A 17,348-nucleotide genomic window follows, 5' to 3' on the forward strand; every position below is an offset into this window, starting at 1 on the left:
CATGAGTTGTCCCAGGGTCTGGGCTGGGGTGGACCTGGCAGGGAAGGAGGCAGGCATGAAGAGCCTGAATGTTGGTAAAGGAGTCCAGGTCCCAGTTTGGCTCTGAGAAGCCACTTCTGATTCCCCCCAGGCGGGGAGGGCTTTCCCTCTGTGTCCCCTCAGCCCCTGCTCTCTCTGGGGAGACAGTGGTCACGCTCCCCTACCTGGTGGTTGATGTGGTGTCAGGTCCGAGCCACGGCCTGCCCAGGGCTTGGAAGTCCACTCGGCCTATTGGCCTCTTTTCCGTATCCCCCTCATCCCCTGCTGCCCAGCACCAGGGCTTTCTCCCATCCTCCCTCCCCCATCTTTCCTACTTCTCCTCTATCACCTCCTTCCTCAGGTCCTTCCTCTTTTTCTTCATATCCTCTCTCTCCCCTCTCACTCTCCTTTGTCACTTTGTCAGTCTGCGGGGCTGGGCTGGGCTTCCCTGCTGGACTGCTCTTGAGGAAGTGGCTGCTCTCAACCCCCAGGGCCTATGCTCTGTCCCTGGACACTTGTTGCCCAACACCTGGGCTGCGCTCCCTGCAGAGATAGCAGCCGCAGCCTCAGCCAGCCTGGCCTGGAGCAACCTTGGACCCAGTTTTAGAACAAATATCTGGGCAGAGCGAGGGCAGAGCTCACAGATCACATGGGGGAACAGGCAGGGTGGTAGGCTGGGAAGGGCTCTGACTCCAGTTCTGTCTCCATGGCTGTCTCGTCACTATCTTACCGCCTGAACTTGGGCAACTCTTTGTTCTCTTTGGTCCTCGATTGCAGCTTCCGTAAAACGGCGGTAGTAGCTGTTTTGTAAACCACAAAACATGGTGCTTTCACGAGCCAAACGCTGTGGTTAACCAACAGACATTCCCAAAACCCTTCTCCCTTTCCTGTCTCCTCACAAAGGTGAGGAAAGTCAACTGTCACTTTGCAGTACCTGAAAATACTGGGCCTCCAGGTGGTGCTAGTAGTAAAGAACCAGCCTGCCAATGCAGGATATGTAAGAGACGCAGGTTTGATCCCTGGGTCGGGAAGATCTCCTAGAGAAGGACATAGTAACCCACTCCAATATTCTTGCCTGAAGAATCCCATGGACAGAAGAGCCTGGTGGGCTATAGTCCATGAGGTCACAGAGTTGGACACGACTGAACTGACTTAGCATGCACACATGCACCTGAAAATATTCTGGCTAATTAGACCCAAGCTGGGTTTAGGCCAATGCCTCGACTTGCAGTGTGGAGGACAAAACTTAGGGGAGGATGTAACTCCTCTGGCTTTGTTTCTCCCATCAGTAATATAAGGAAGTAAGACTAAACCACTGGACAGTTAAAACCTGTTCTGCTTTGGCAGAATGGCCCTCAGAAGCTCTGGTCCAGGTCCTCACAGAAGAAATGCTTGTGACGGCTTCTTTGATAATGCCTCCTTCTTCTGGTCTTGAAGGCCTGTTGCTTCTCCAGCTGTGTGTGCCCCGTCACACGTGTGCACACATGCACACAAGCATGTACACACATGTACACATGTAACTGACAGGCACAAATGCACACATATCACAGTACACATAACATGCACGGGCACATATGCATGCACACAGTGATGCATCCAATGGACTGTCACTCAATATCCCTTCACCCCTCCTCTCTGGACCTGCTCTAGTGTGGGAGCTAGAAAGCTGAAAACACGTTTCCCAGACTCCCTTTCTCTTGAAACTAGAGTTCTGGGTGTGACCTAGCTTCAGCCAATTGGAGGCGCTTACATGACCTTTGGAGGGTGGAAGTGAGTTTCTGCAGACAAGCGTTGTCTACAGATGTTGGTTTTTTCCCTGTGTCTGTTTCCAGCTTGTGGGCACCAGGTTTCAAGATTGGGCTGGGCAGTGCTGCTGGCAGTAGGTCAACTAGCGGTGCCAATCCATGGTGACAGGCGTGGCGTGACTCTGCAGTGGTGACTGCTGGCTTCAGCAGGGGGACACAGCAAGGGCAGCTCTCTTGGTAACCTGGGTCCATGGTGTGATTTTGGGAGTCAGTCCTGAAAGCTCAATCTGAAATTTGTTTATTTCAGGTCTCTTATTTAGGGCTTTTCTTGTGGCTCAGATGGTGAAGAATCTGCCGGCAGTGAAGGAGACTTGGGTTTGATCCTTGGGTGGGAAAGATCCCCTGGAGAAGGGAATGGCAACCCACTCCAGTATTCTTGCCTGGAGAATTCCATGGACAGAGGAGCCTGGCAGGCTACAGTTCATGGGTCGCCAAGAGTCAGACATGACTGAGCAGCTATCAATTTCACTTTCAGTTTCCTGATTATTTATAATATATAACACTCTGTAATAGATTCTTTTCAGTTTAAACTAGCTAGAATATTTACTTTCTGATCTCTGTACCTAAATCTTTCAGGTCTTGGCTCAAAAGTCCTGACCCCCAAGTTAGACTGAGTCCTCTGTTAGGTGCTTCTCATTCTCCAGTGACACTTGACATCTGACCAATGTCTGTTCCCTCAGAGCCTGGACGAGTTCACTTCCTCTCAACGGATTTAATGGCTCTGTTCTTGGTGCTGGAGATAACAGCCCTTCACACTGTGGAAATGAATAAAGGAATCCTCACGGCTTGGAGGGCTTCCCTGGTGGTTCAGCAGTCAAGAATATGCCTGCAATGCAGGAGGTGCAGGAGCTGTGTGTTCAGTCCCTGGGTCAGAAAGATCCCCTGGAGGAGAGCATGGCAACCCACTCCAGTATTCTTGCCTGGAGAATCCCATGGACAGAGGAGCCTGGAAGGCTGCAGTCCATGGGGTCGCACAGAGTCGGACACTGAAGTGACTTGGCACCGCACGGCATGGCTTGGAGTTGGGAGGCCAGAAGGGGGAGCTCTTGCAGTACCACTCCAGGTCAATTAGGGAAGCATCATCAATTACAGGCCCCAACAGGAAAAGATGTACATTGCGTCTCCTAGAACAGTGGTCCCCAAACTTGTCGGCACCAGGCACTGGTTTCACGGAGGACAATTTTCCCATGGACGAGGTGAGGGTGGGGTGGGGTGGTTTGGGCAGTAATACAGATAATGGGGAGCAGCAGTGGAAGCTCTCCTCGCTTGCTGTGCGCCCCGTTTCTAACAGGCCTTGGAGGGATACCAGTCTGTAGCCTGGGAGCTGGGGACTGACCCTCGTCCTAGAAGAAATCAACTACTGGGGCTTCCTGGCAGTCCAGTAGTTATGACTCCATGCTTCCACTGCAGGGGTCACAGGTTCGACCTCTAGTCAGGGAAATAATATCCCACGTGCTCTGTGACCAAAAAAAAAAAAAAAGAAAAGAAAAGAAATCAACTACTCCAGCAACTCAGCCAATGAGAAACCATCATCACCTGGAACTCTCACTTTTTTCCATTGGACTTTGGTTCAAAACAACCCCTCCTACTTTCCTCCTTTATAAAGCTCCTTTCCTTTGTCTGTTGGATTTGCCTGTGGGTTTTGCTGTGGCTTGATTATCCGGAATTGCAACTCTCTGTTCTTCCCACATAAACCCACCATTGCTGATAAAAATAGATGACTGTTTGACTTTCAAGTTCAACAATGTGATGACACAAAGTAGGGGCTCGGTAAATATTAAGGAAACACGCAAGCAGGTCAATAGGTTCCCAGGTGGGGCTAGTGGTAAAGAAGCCGCCTGCCAATGCAGGAGACTTAAAAGACGTGGGTTCAATCCCTGGGTGGGGAAGATCCCCTGGAGGAGGGCATGGCAACCCACTCCAGTATTCTTGCCTGGAGAGTCCCATGGGCAGAGCAGCCTGGTTGAATAGAGTCCATAGGGTGGCAAAGAGTTGGATACGACTGAAGCTACTTAGCACACACGCACGCACCTTCAGATAATGAAAAGCATTATGAAAACAGAACAGAGTTAAGGAATGGATGGAGAGTTGGAAAACTGTCTTCCTGAGCCAGGGTTAGGAAGGAGTTAGGGGAAACCTCTTTGAGGGAATGACATTTGAGTTGAAACCTGAAGGAGAAGAAGGCAGGTAAAGGAGGATCTGGGGGAGAGAATGAGAGAATTCCAAGCAAGTGTACGGGCCCTGAGGCTGGAAGGAGCTTGGAGTGTTTGAGGTAGAGCTGTCAGGACAGTGTGGCTGGGGAGGAGTGAGTGAGGGGGAGGGGATGACATAAGCTTGGTGGCATCAGGTGGGGCCTTGGAGATCATGCTAAAGTATGAAAATAAAATCGCATTTAAATGATTTAACTCATGTATTTAATCACATTTCTGTACCTAAAATCAGAGGCTCTTAAGCAGAGATATAATGTGACTGGTTTATGTTTTATGAAATATTTATTTTTATTTATTTATTTGACTGCACCGGGTCTCAGTTGAGGCACGTGGGATCTTTAGTCGTGGCATGCAAACTCTTAGTTGCCGCATGTGGGATCTAGTTCCCTGACCAGGGATTGAATCCAGGCCCCCTGCGCTGGGAGGACAGAGTCTTAGCCACTGGACCACCAGGGAAGTCCCTGGTTTATGTTTTAAAAGACAGCAGGATTTAAGGGGTGGAAGAAGGTCAGAGTCGGAGCACGGTGGCCATTTGGAAGGTGACCAGAGTAGTCAGGGAAGGAGGTGTCTAACTAATGTAACAGCAGGGGAGATGGTGCATTGTGAGCTGAGCTGGGCAACGTTTTGGAGGAAAAGCCAATAGAAATTGCTGATAGGTTAGACAAGGGGGTGTGAATAAAAGAGAAGAATCAAAGATGAGTCCTGGCTTTTGACCTGACCAACTGGGTGAATGTCATCTACTGCAGTGTGGATGACGAGTTGAATTCAGAGAGGAGAGGACATCACATTTCCGTGTGGGATGTTAGAACATCCAAGGGGAGCTGTTGAGAGACTGAGTAGTTCAGGCATGGGGAGCAACGGCTCTGGAGCCAGACTGGCTGGGTTGGGTCTCTGGCCATTTAATAACTGTATGGCCAAGTTACTTTAGCCCACTTTAAAACAATCCCTTACTTTTATCATCTGTAAAATGAGAGTAATTATGGTACTCATTTCAGAGGATTAATGAGTGAATTTATGTTGAGTGCTTGGGACAAGTATGTATTATATGTGTTATTGTTATGATGATGAGGCCAAGGCAGCAGTTATTAATAGATGTGAGTCTCAAGCTTAGGAGAGAGGCCAGGGCTGAAGCTAATGACTTATAAAAGATACATGTATAGTTGCTAGACTGGATGATTCTTTCTGGGGGAGGATATAGAAAAGCACATGGACATGCACGCTGTTGTATTCACCACTGTGTCCCCAGTACTTCACACAGTCTGTATATAGTAGATGTTCCATGAATATCTGTTGATCCTTTGACAGAAGACACCTCTAGTGGCTAGACTGACAATGTCTGACCACGTCATTCTCCCAAAGTGAGTCCCCACTTCCCTTGGCCGTGGAACAGGGAACATTCAGGCACGTGGGCCCTTTCAATGCTATACTCCCAGGGCTCAGCACAGGACTTGGCACATAGGAGGCACTCAGTGAATCCCAGCAGTAGTTGAACAAGTAAAAGGATACTTACTGATATGCCTATCTCAGGGATGGTCACAGAGTGGGCCTGGCCTTGGAATCTGTGCATGCACTTGACTGTTAGCACCTGGCAGCCACACTACCCCATTCTGTGTTCTTGCTGGGTTCCTGGTCTCTAAGCTCAGGAGCTAGATGTTCCAGACTCTTCTACTGGCAAGATAATGAGTATGATTCAGAGTGTCCTGAAGAAACATGCTCACATGATATTTGGAAGGTGGAAAAGGGTGGAATCCATCCTTCTTCCATTGGTAGCTGTGACAGATATGTAAGTTTCTGCAGATGAGTTTTTACAGCGACTGGATGACTCCATCCCCCTGTCAGTCTCCCGCCTCGGGTCAGCAGGGCAGTGCTGACTGCATCATGGGCAGGATGTCCTGTAGTTCTTGACTCCAGGTGGCAGCACCTACATCCTAACTCTTCATATCTAGCTATACAGTGACTCTTGATGCTAGAAGCTGGTGGCATCTCCTGTCTTTACTCCTGAGTCCCTCTTTGCAAACACCTAATTCTCTGTGTTAAATTCCTTTCTGCTTGAAATTCCTAGAGTGGCTATTGTTTTCTGGATGGAACTTTGGTTGCTATAGCAACCTTCAGGGAGTGACAGGGTTGTGCTGCAGAAAGAGCTGGGGGACTCTGGCGCCAGGCAAGACTGTATTTTCATCCAGGCTTGTCCATTTTTTAGCTGTGTCAAGTTTGGGGCAGTCACCTCATCATTCTTTGCTCTCATCATTCAGTCTCTCCATCTCTAAAATGGATAGAAAATTAATAGTTAATAATAATACTCACTTATTGAGTATATAGTATAAAATGAGGACTTTTCTAAATACTTTGAATATATTAATTCATTGCATGTTCCTTAATAACGGCCATGGTCGGATTTTAGATACTTAAAAATTTTAAATTGAGCTAAAATTCATATAACAGGAAATTAGCAATTTTAAGGTTTATGTTTCAGGGACATTTCATACATCCACAAGGTTGTGCAATCATCACCTTTAACTAGTTCCAAAATACTTTCATTTTCCCCAAAGGAAATTCTGTCTCCATTAAGCAGTCACTCCCTATTCCCTCCTCCCCTCAGCCCTTGGTAACCACTAATCTGCTGTTTGTCTCTATGAATTTATCTATTCTGGACATTTTGTAGAAATAAAATATGCAGCCTTTTGTGTCTAGCTTCTTTCACTTTAGCATAATATTGTTGAGGTTCATCCATGATGTAACATATGTCAGTACCTCACTTCTCTTTACAGCTGAATGATCGATATTCCAGTGTATGTATGAACATTTGGATTGTTTCCACTTTTAAACTATTATGAGTAATGTTGCTATGAGCATTCGTGAACAGTATTGTTTGAATACTTGTTTTCATATTTCTTGGGTATATACACACGTGGGAGCAGGTACTAAAATTGTGTTTGTGAATGTGTGAATGTCCCCCTCTGATATGAGGCTGCACCATGCCCCTGCTGTCCAGAGAAAGAAGGCAGGACTCCACGGCCTCATGCACCACCTCTCCTCAGGCAGTGAGCCAGAATGTATGTGGGGTAAGTCCCCTCTCTGAGTTCAATCATTCATTTACCAACTATGTATTGCGCACCTACCTTGTGCCTGGCCTTGTTCTAGGCACCGAGGAAACACAGTGGTCAGCAGCATACGTCATGCCCACAACCCCGTGGCTGATAATCCAGTGGAGGAGATGGACATAAACCCATCAGCCACATAAACACATGTGGAGTTGTAAATGCGTCAAGGGCTATGGTGGGAAGTAGCCAGAGAGATGAACTTTCCTGACAAGAAGATCCAGGCTGCCCGGAAGGGGGTTGGACAGCTTCTCTGAGGAAGTGCTTGCTCCTTGAGTTGATATCTGAAGCAGAAATGTAGTGGTATCATGTGATCTTATTTTACAGTTTCCTGATGACCAGTGATGTTGGGCACTGTTTTATTTGGTTACTGGACAATTTTTTTTTTAAGTTTTGGTTTGTCAAGAGAATTTTGAAAAATGCTAAAGATCTGGTCCATATCGTCCCTTGCGTTGCTACTCCCTAGGTATGTAGTGTAAGGAAACTCTTTGTGACACCAGATGCCCTGGCTCTCCACCCTCTCTGGGGTTCCCCACAGCTTCCTCTCTCCTGTTCTGAACAGTTCAGGTCCTCCCTGCACTTGCTTCTGCAGAGGAAAAGCCTTGTCTTTACCCGTGTTCAAGCATGCTTGTGCTTGTGTTAGTCACTCAGCTGTGTCCGACTCTTTGCTCCCCCTTAGACTGTAGCCCACCAGGCTCCTCTGTCCATGGAATTCTCCAGGTGGGTGGCCATTCCCTTCTCCAGGGGATCTTCCCAACCCAGGGATCGAACCCAGGTCTCCTGCACTGCAGTCTGAGCCGTCAAGTACACCCCTCTCCTGAGTAACTTAACAATGCATCTTTTCCAATCGCTCCAATGTGAGTTCCGTGAAGGAGGAGACTTTGGTTTGTTCACTGCTTTATCCTCAGTGCCTACACTGTTTCAGGCCCATAGTAAGTGCTTGATAAATATTTGTTGAATTAATTGATTAATATAGGCTTCCCTGATGGCTCAGACAGTAAGGCATCTGCCTGCAATACAGGAGACCCGAGTTTGATCCCTGGGTTGGGAAGATCCCCTGGAGAAGGAAATGGCAACCCACTCCAGTACTCTTGCCTGTAAAATCCCATGGACAGAGGAGCCTGGTAGGTTACAGTCCATGGGGTTGCAAAGAGTTGGACACGACTGAGCAGCTTTACATGGTCAATTGATTAATATATGAATGAAAGAATGAATTACATATTGTACACTCCTGCATACTAATTCTGCAAATACTATGTGCTTAACTTTATCACATGTTCTGTGGTGTTTTAGTCCCCTTTAAAAATCATCAGCTTAAAAAAAAAAAAAAATCATCAGCTTTCTGACTGGTCAATCCCTGGGTCCAGTTCTGAGCATCCCCACCATCCTCTGTCAGCACAGTGAAATCAAAGGAGGTGAGTATGGAGATGAACAGTCTAGCTTAGGCTGCAGTAACAATCCTTAAACCTCAGTGCTTAAAGGACAAGGTTGCTTTCTCCTCAAACTGTATGTCCAGGAAGGGTTGGCTGGGGACTCCACCCTGCACTCTTCTCGCTTTGGCCCCTAGGCTGTGGAGTAGCCAGCATCTGCTGATTGCTCATATGGAAGAAAAGATGGTGATTTGTACTGACTCTTAAAGCCAGTAACATATCACTTTAGTTCACATGTCATTACCCAAAGCAAATCACATGGCCTAATTTCAAAGCAGTGGAGGCTGTGATGGACTGTATTATTGCCAAGATATTTGCTGTCTTGCCCTGTGGAAGGATTGGGATCTTCTCCCCATTGACATCAGGCTTAGCCGTGGGATTTGTTTTGGCTACTGATCTTTGAGTAGAAACGTGCCTGCTCCTTCAGCCTGAATCCTGGACTGATGGGACAGAGCCAGAGCTGACCCATGATGGGAACATAAGACGAACAAGAAACAAATCTTTGTGTTTATGAACTTGTATGATTTGGGGATGGTTTTTTATTGTGGCACAACTTAGCTGAAATGGATTGATTCTGTGGGGAAGTATAATTTTACCAGTTATAAGAGGAGAAGTGGGAATGGCTGATGGATCACTCTAATGACTACCACCCAGAGCCGTGTGAGTTGGACACTGGAGATGAACATTAGCTTAGGAGGCTGGAGGGGAAGGGTTTCAGGCAGCTGGAAACTTCTGCAAAGGTTTGGAACAGAGAAGGATGTGAGAAGTGGGTTGAGTGGGACTGGAAAGACTTCTGGGGTCAGGTGGGTGTTGGGAAGGAGAGACTGGCAAGGACAGAATGCCATTTTAGTCCCCCAAGACTGACTGTTTGCCCTGATCTTCATCAAACCTGGATCTGAGGTCATCCTTGAGATGATTTCTGTGAGTTCTGGAAGCCATTTGGGTGAGGTCCTGCTCCTCTCTGACCTTCAGGCTTCCATCTGTAAAACCAGCATCATAATTTTCACTTTGCAATGTTGTGAATATTCAGTGAGTTAACTAGTAGTGGGAAATGCCTGGGCTCTGGAAGCAGACAGACCCATGTTTGAATCATGTCACTTCTGAGAAACTTGGGAACTGAAAACACACACACACACACACACACATGTGTGTGATTTGAAAGCCTCTGATTCCTCATCTGTAAAATACAGATGGTAATCAGTGCTTCATAGGGTTGTTACAAGGACTATAAGAAATAGTGAAACTATGTTCAGAAAGATACATGCACCCCTGTGTTCTTAGCAGCACAGTTCACAATAGCCAAGACATGGAAGAAATCTAAACGTCCATCAACAGATGAATGGATACAGAGATTCGGTACATACATACAATGGAATACTACTCAGCCATAAAAAAGAATGAAATAATGCCATTTGCAGCAACAAGGATTCAACTAGATGATCATACTAAAAAAAAAGTAAGTCAGAAAGAGAAAGACAAATACCATACGATATCACTTATATGTGGAATCAAAAAATCTAAAAGAGAGCACAAATGAACCAAGCGACAAAACAGAAACAGACTCACAGACACAGAGATCAAACTTGTGGTTGCCAAGGCAGGGTGCGGGGGAGGGAAGTACTGGCAGTTAGGGCTTGGTAGATGCAAACCATGACATTTAGAATGGATAAACAGCAAGGTGTTACTGTATAGCACTTGGAACTCCATTTAATCTCCCAGGATAAACCGTAATGGGAAAAGAAGGTGTATGTGTGTATAACTGAGTCACTTTACTATACAGCACAGATTGGTACAACATTGTAAATCAACTGTACTTCAATTAAAAAAAATAAGTCATTTAGCCTTCTTTCTCGGTGATGTCTGAGTCATACTGGCATTGGTAGGATAATCATTCTTGTTTCCATAAATATTCATAAACCCCTCTGTGGGAATCATAGAAACGTTGGGTCTGACTTATCTTCCTTTGATTCTAGACTTGCTACAAACCAGATGGCTTTGGTATATTTAAGGCAAGAAGCTTCCTGAAGCTTCACGACCTTTAACAACACAAAGACTGTCTGAGGTATCTTGGCATTTATCCACATGGCCACTCCAAGATCTAATAGGACTTAACCCCAGTTATTCCCCTTACATTCCAATCCCATTCTGAGTTCAAAGAACCAGACTTGTTCCTTTGTCCACCGCAATGTTCCAGAAGAAATGTGCGGATGGTCAGGCAGGTTGTGTGGAAGCTCATGTATTCATCTGACCTCTGCACGCACAGGTCCCAGCCCGCAGAGGAAGGCAGGGCGTTCAGAGCCATCTGCGGAGGACCTGCTTATACTAAGGTGTGTATCAGCCTTTAGAGGCCAGGTTATGCCCCAGAGATGGTCCTCAAATTCCACTAATTTAAACCAACAGAGTTTAAGTTAAGAGCTTGATTTGGATTGTCTCATTTAATCCTCAAAACAGCCCTAGGGTCCTATCCTAATATTATTTCCATTTTACAGATGAGAAAATAGAGGATCCGAGAGGTAAAATAATTTGACCAGAGATGGAATTCAACCCATCTTAATCTTTGCATTATACTGCTTCTTGGGTTTTACAGTTGACTCAATACCTGAGAGGGCAGACTTATTCGAGTCACATTGCTATGTTAGCTAGTCTTCATGTCAGTACCACTTCACAGGTCTCCTGATTTCTAGAAAGAACGAGTTCTGAGTTTATGCGTGTACATAATTTATAAATCAGATGCCATCAAATCTGAGTGTTCACACTATGATCTCTTTTGTCACATCCAAGCTTAAAGCATCACCCTCCCCCAAATATATGACACTTAACTGACTCTATATTTTTAATATATTTTATGGATTGTTTAAAAACATATATTTGAGTCTTTAAATCATGTCACATTTATATTGGTTAGAAGTGAGGTTATAAATACATTTTATTTTCCATATTGCTCATCTGCTGTCCCAATACCAGTTGTTCTACAAAAACTTGGTTTTCAGGGCTTGGTTGTATGTGAAATGTTTTATTCTGAGTTTTGTTTCTGGGTTGTAAGTTCTGTCCTATTGATTTTTCTCTTCTGGATCCCAAACAGGTTGTAGAGCAGACAGACCTTGATCTATATTCTAGATCTCACATATCTTAGCTATGGCATCCTTTATTTACTTATTCTACAAATACTCCCTGAAGCAAATTCTGTGCCAGGACTTACCTTAGAGGGCGTTACTAGAGACCCAGAAATACAGAATATGTGGTCCCTGTCTTCAAGCCATCATAATCTGGTGAAGACAGTTCATAGGGACAGAAAGGCAAACACAAATACCAACGGTAATAGTGAAGCACTTATGTACATTATCTCACTTGATCCTCATCATTGCCCCTTGAGGTCACTGCCCCTCATCTTTCAGATGAGCAAACAGATTCAGAGCTGTCAGATAATTTGCCCACAGCGTCACAGTTAGTGAGTAATAAACCAGGGTGATTTCAAGTCCATGAGGTTAATCCCTCTGCTATACCAGGCCACTTGGCAACAAGAGGAAAGGGAGAATACAGTCCAGGACACACAGCAAGTTGTTTCTGGGCGGAGATCAACTTCTTTGCCACCAAGATGTCAGAGACTTGCCATCTCTGCTATGCTTGAGTCCTCGCCACCCCCTGCCCAGGCAGGGCTAGCAGAAGCATCAGAGAAGGAGCAGGCTCCTGGCTGAATTGCCTTCCTGGAACAGGCAGGAGAGGCTCTGGTCAGAGCACAGAGGTGGGGTGTAAGCCCGCAGGAGGGGTCAGCTGACATCCCAGGGGCAATGCAGTCCCAAGGTGGTGGCTTTAGCCTGGGAGGGCCAGCAGGTCATAGAGACCTCAGCAGTCTACACGGAGGTGGGCGGAGGGAGGGGGGGGCGGCGGTGGCGCCAGGGACGGGGAATGTGACCTGAACACTGAGTGATGAAGGAAGGCTCATTCTTTCCATCTATCAGGGTTACTAAAGACACTCTTTTTGCAGCTCAGCAACTTTTTTTTCATCAAGGGCTAAGCTCCCCCAAGGAAGCCAGAAAGGCTTGCAGCCTCTTTTTACCTTGGACACATACCTCCCAGAGGGCATAAATTACAGAAATAGCCACTGGCATCAGTGAGGAGGAGACAAGAGGGGAAAAAAATAGACAACATCTCAAAATAGATTGATGTACAGGTCTCAGCTGAAGACGTTTATTCTTGGGATTGAGTCTCCACTGTGCTGCTTCCCGGCAGTGAGAACTTGGGGGAGGTACACCAGCCCCCAGAGCCCCAGTGGCCGCATCTGCAAAATGGGAATAATTTCTACAGTACTTCTGCCCCCTGGCACCATGCCTGAGCACACGTTGCATGAGTTCATACCTGCCTCTCTTGGGTTCAGCTAGTAGAAGCTTCACAGGGCAGGGATTTTGGTTTGTACTCTCCACTGCTGTTTTCCCAGCAACCAAGCTAGAGCCTGGCACAGAGTAGGTGCTGGGGAAATCTTTGTTGAACGATTGTAGAATAAGTAGCCTAGAGCCTCCCCTGGCCTGACAGATCCCCCCTTCCTACCGAGGAGAAGGGGCATAAGTCAAAAGGCAATGGAGAAAAGTGGTTAAAAGCAAGCCCCTGGACTTGGAAACCTGGACTCAAATTCTGTCCTTGCCATGTAGTTGCTATGTGACCTTGAACCAGTGACTTCCTCTTTCTGAGCCTTTGTTTCTCCATCTTTAAGATAGGATGTACCTCACAGAGTTACCGTGAGGATTAGGTGAGACAACCCACTACCCAGCTTCTCTCCCTCTTTCCCTGTCCTGGCATGACCGCCGAGACCCCTTCACGGTGGCCGACCTGGGCGGGCTGGCCAGTCGCCATCAGGTCTTCTGCCAGGTACTGCCGCGGGTCTCACCCTTCAAAGCAGTGAAGTGCAGCAGCAGCCTCTGGGTGCCATGGGTCCTGGGCACCGGTTTGGACTGTACCAGCCAGGTGAGCCTGGCCTGCTGAAGGTCAGAGTTGACCAGCCAGGTGGAGACTGAATCCCACTGAACTGGGGATCATGCACAAACTTCCCCGTGTCCCATCGAGCACTTTATGTGCCCCACACAGTGTACAGGGCCTTCATGGATCGCTCTCCTCCATCCTCCCTATAGCTCCACATGGTGCCAGGGGCATCCCCACTTCATGGAGGGGGAAATGAGCTTAGGTGGGTGACTGAGCCTGACCCAAAGGCTGTACTTCTTCCTTACACCGGGGAGTAGAACATTCTGGAGATTTCTTAGCAGAAGGGGATTCAGGATGTTGAGAGTGGTTGGTGCAGAAGCCCAATTGGTGGGAATGACATCTCTGGAGATGGGGATATTTTACTAAGCCTCCCTTCCCCCATTTCTGAGAAGCCCTTGGCAAAGCAGGATTAAATGCACCAGCTGCCTCCAGGCAGCTACCCTGATTTCTTCTCCCAACGGAGTTTATTAGAGGGGGCCCTGAGCTACAGCTATGAGCACCTGGAACAATGCCTGGCACACTGCAAGACTCATGGGCACCTCATGGCCCCATCCAGGGTTCTCGCCTGAAACTGGGAGTGGCTCACAGGTCAGGCCCTTGTCCATGCCAGAGGGAGCTGGAGTAGGTGCTGGGCCTCTTGGCTAAGAGATGGTCCCCTACCCCTAGACACCCTGTGCCTCCCTAACTGGGAAGAAGTGAGTGTGCTGGACCCCAGAGACTGGGACCTCCTTGCTAATTAGTGAGCCTGTGGACACACACACATGCACACAGCTTGGAGCATTTGCAGCAGCTGGTGGTATGGGCCTGGTGAGGCAAGGTGGATGGTCACCAGAATGCACCAGTGGACCTGTTTTCTGGAATATTAAGATTCTTCTCCAAGGGTTGTTAAATAGCTTTTCTCAGTCTGGGTCCCATGACCCAGAAGCCAGAACTGCAATATCTGACCCAGTGGGGCCTCTGAGACCCTCTGTTAGCTGAAGGGATGACACTCAGGCTACAGAGTTTGTAAATATTTTGACTTTCACTCCTGGCCAATGAATGTGTTAGTGTGTGCACAAATTTGCTTGTGTATACATGTGTGTCTACGTGGGTGTGTGTGTGTGTGTCTCTGGGTGTCTCTGGACATGTATCTTTGTGTGTGTATTTGCCTCTCTTCCCACTGAGCTCACATGCTGAAAATAGAGGTGCCCTATGATCAGAGGTTACAGACAGGAGATCTCTGGATGTATTTGGGTCCCACAATAGTTACAAATTTTAATCACCAACATATATATTTTAAGTAGACATATTTCACAAATGTGTGGATTTCTCAGGCCCTCTCAAAAATTTGAGGGATCTGATGATACAGAACTGCGGTCCATCATGGCAACAAGTAAATCAAATTTATAGCACACATCCAGAATCTGATGGATCCACAGGACTGAGAGAGAAGTTGCCCTCCCTGCAGAGTCATTGACTTTCCAGTTTGTTGTAAGACTTAGCTGGCCCATTTTCTCATTTATGTTACCTGTTTGGCCCCTTAGGTAACTGAGTTTTCAACCTCTGCCTTACAGTAGTAACTGGAGCCGACAGTTTCATATTATACAGATGAGGCCCCGAGGCCTTGTGTGTGGGCTGGCCTGACTCCGCCAGGCCGTGCAGTGGAGAAGTGAGTCCCAGCCACGCACATACCTATGCCCCTGTTAGTGCTCTGAAGGCCTCTGGGTGAGCAGGTGAAGGGGAATGAGACTTTCTGGTCTTTTCTGTCTTCCATCCCTTTCTTCCCCTGCCCTGTGTCTCTGTCCCAAGCCACCCCTCTTCCCCAAGCCACCCTTCTTCCCCTGCAACCTCAACGGCCCCATGTGTGATCCCTTTGACAAGCTCTTCTTGGAGGAGGTCCTGCTGGACGTGGGCAACCAGCTGGTCTTCCCCTTCACGGGTACCTGGCCTCCATGAGCTCCACCTTCAGCTGCTTGCCTCCCACCTCCATCTGTGGTGCCATGGGACCCGAGCTCGGGTGATGGAAGCTTAGACCACACTGGTTGGAGCTTGGGGTGAGGAACTGAGGGAGTCCTCTCCCTCTGGTGACTTGCCAAAGTCAGTGTGCATCTGGCCTTGACTCTGACCTGCCTCTGGGCCTGGTCCCGGGCGGAGGAGACTGAAGGCTGAAGCTCTATGGCAGCAAAGGAAGGCAGCAGAGGGTCCCAGGCCCTCTAGCCACCTGGCTGCTCCAGCTGCTGCTTTGGACCCCCCAGGACCCCCCAGCCTGCTGCGCTCTGCCTCCAGGGCCCAGCTCCCTGCTCTCTGCATGCAGCATCAGGCTGTGGAGGAAGGGGCATTTAGGCCCCAGTCACCCTTCCTGTAGGAGCCTTCCTATAGGAGATGGTGGTGCTAAACCCAGAGCCCAACAGTGCTTGGAGGGTCTGTGATATGTAGTCCTCAGGGGGACTGTTTTGAGACAGGAAGACAGGGAGGAAGGGGAAAGTGAATGTCGCTTAGTCACGTCTGACTCTTTGTGACCCAGGCCAGAATTCTCCAGGCCAGAATACTGGAGTGGGTAGCCTTTCCCTTCTCCAAGGGATCTTCCCAACCCAGGAATCGAACCCAGGTCTCTCACATTGCAGGCGTATTCTTACCAGCTGAGCCACAAGGTAAGCCCAAGAATACTGGAGTGGGTAGCCTTTTCCTTCTCCAAGGGATCTTCCCAACCCAGGAATCGAACCCAGGTCTCTCACATTGCAGGCGGATTCTTACCAGCTGAACCACAAGGTAAGCCCAAGAATACTGGAGTGGGTAGCCTTTCCCTTCTCCAGGGGATTTTCCCGACCTAGGAATTGAACTGGGGCCTCCTGCATTGCAGGCAGATTCTTTACCAACTGAGCTATGAGGGAAGCCTGGAGGAAGGGGAGGTTTGAGTAAAACTCCAATCGTATGTGGAACTTCCACAAGTATCTGTGCTCACATTGGGACTCAATTCTTACACTAAATTTTCTCTGCACTGTTCTGCCCTGGCCATCCCCCTGCCCCTTCCATCCCACCTCACCTTTCCCAACCACAGGAGGAGTGGTTGAAGGGGACATAATAAAAGTTACTTCCAACAACAAATAAATGAGCCACTGGTCTTTTATATTAAGTGATGCATCTACTTGCCTGCTCGATTTCTCCCCTAAACAATTAGTATTTGGCATTGATATACATTTCTAAATTCATCTATCCTCTCCTCCTTTTTCTCTCCTCTTTATTTACTCAGGCCCTGCCTTGTTTGAGAAAAAGTGTGTATGAAACATATGACATACCATAGTGGTAAGAAGCCAGGGGTTGGGACAAGGCAGGCCTGGCTTCACTTCCGGACACCACTGCTTGCTAGCTCTGAACTTGGACAGGTTGACTAACTTATCTGAACCCTAGTTTCTCTTTTGTGAAGTAGAGCTAACTTCCCCAGCGAGCTTGTTGGGAGCATTGAAAAGTAATGAATGTTATCACTAAGGGTCAGCTTTTCCTTAGGCCTACTCTGTTCTTGCTAGCTCTCATTCTAGAGTCTAGATATGCCTAGAAATAGGAAGGAGGTCTGTGAGGCTGGAGTTCACTTCTTAGATCAAGACTACCTGCCTCCTGACCCCCTCCTTCAGGAGTTACCCCTCTGGCTCTCACCCGGAGCCGGAGGCTCCCGCCTCAATCCCTGGACGGGCCTCAAGGGGGCAGCAGTGTACAGAGAATGCCAGCATGGAGGCCGCCGGCCTGCCAAGGCCTTCTTCCTCAAGGACTCTGCTTTCTGCAGCTTCCTGACCGGAAGCAGATTTATCACAAAGTGAATGAAACTTAAACCTCAAGGTC

Source organism: Cervus canadensis, chromosome 24 (assembly GCF_019320065.1).
Source record: "Cervus canadensis isolate Bull #8, Minnesota chromosome 24, ASM1932006v1, whole genome shotgun sequence".
NCBI classification, from domain to species: domain Eukaryota; kingdom Metazoa; phylum Chordata; class Mammalia; order Artiodactyla; family Cervidae; genus Cervus; species Cervus canadensis.